The sequence below is a fragment of the Bison bison genome, unplaced genomic scaffold (assembly GCF_000754665.1).
Source record: "Bison bison bison isolate TAMUID 2011002044 unplaced genomic scaffold, Bison_UMD1.0 scf7180017864512, whole genome shotgun sequence".
Classification (NCBI taxonomy): Eukaryota; Metazoa; Chordata; class Mammalia; order Artiodactyla; family Bovidae; genus Bison; species Bison bison.
The window spans coordinates 1,656,341-1,657,743 of record NW_011495066.1 but is presented as its reverse complement, the minus strand read 5'-3'; the positions used below and the strand labels follow the sequence as shown (position 1 = coordinate 1,657,743).

The following is a 1,403-nucleotide window of genomic DNA, read 5'->3' as shown; positions in this document are numbered from 1 at the left end:
GAGGAACCTCCACACTGTTCTCTACAGTGGCTGCACCAATTTACACTCCCACCAACAGTGCAGGAGAGTTTCCTTTTCTCCACACTCTCTCCAGCATTTATTGTTTGTAGACTTTTGATGACAGTCGTTTTGACTGGTATGAGGTGGTAACTCATTGTAGTCTTGATTTGTATTTCTGCAATAATTAGCAACGTTGACCATCTTTTCATGTTCCTCTTAGCCACCTACATGTCTTTGGAGAAATGTCTTTTTAGGTCTTCTGGTTTTTTGATTGGGTGGTTTGTTTGTATTGAGGTGTATGAGCTGTGATTAAGGCTTCATCAGTCATATGCAAATATTTCCTCTCATTTCTGGGTTGTCTTTTTGTTTTATTATTTCTTTTGCTGTGCAGAAGCTCTCAACTTTAATTAGGTCCCGTTTGTTTATTTTCTGATTTTATTTTCATTACTCTTAAGAGGTGGAGCCAAAAAGATCTTGCTGTGATTTATTTCAGAGAGTGTTCTGCCTGTGCTTTCGTCTAAGAGTTTTGTGTTTGTTGTTTGCGTTTAAGAGTTCTGAGCTGTCAGGGTGCTTGTGTAAATGTCACCATCAAGCCACAGTACTGCTATTAAGGAAACAGCTGAACAAAGTGCATGCACGCTTTCTTCTTTTATCGAATGCCTTGCTGCTCTGACGTTTGAATGGGTTGCCCCTGGTTCCCAGGAATGTGTTACCACGTTCTGAAATCTGCTGCTGACATTGCATCATTTCAGGGATATGGACCTGTCTTCACCTCTTTCCTAGAAAGCCGGTCTTGTGTTCAAACACTCAAAACAGTCGTTATTTTGCGCTGTAAAGCTCTGTTCTAAAGTAATTATTTATTACAAAGGTGCATAATGCAGATAATTTGGAAGACAGGAAAAAAGCCAATTCTCTTCCCAGTAGTTCACGAAAGTAGCATTTTAGTAGATTTGCTTTGCTAAGTTTCCTATACCTCTCGTGTCTCACCAAGTTATTATATATGTATGCATAGTCTCTCAGAAACAGGGGAAACAATATCAGACTTTATTTTGGGGGGCTCCAGAATTACTGCAGATGGTGATTGCAGCCAGGAAATTAAAAGACACTTACTTCTTGGAAAGATAGTTATAACCAACCTAGATAGCATATTAAAAAGCAGAGATATTACTTTGCCAAGTCTAGTCAAGCCTGTGGTTTTTCCAGTGGTCATGTATGGATGTGAGAGTTGGACTGTGAGGAAAGCTGAATGCCGAAGAATTGGTGTTTTTGAATTGTGGTGTTGGAGAAGACTCTTGCGAGTCCCTTGGACTGCAAGGAGATCCAACCAGTCCATCCTAAAGGAGAACAGTCCTGGGTGTTCATTGGAAGGACTGATGCTGAGGCTTAAACTCCAATACTTTGGC

General features: G+C 40.4%; 1 protein-coding gene across 1 annotated transcript in view; it reads left to right on the top strand.

The window, feature by feature from the left end:
- The window catches only part of KAL1 (Kallmann syndrome 1 sequence), a 190,406-nt gene that overhangs the window by 166,988 nt on the left and 22,015 nt on the right, over positions 1-1,403 (top strand). The gene's annotated exons all lie outside the window — the stretch shown is intronic.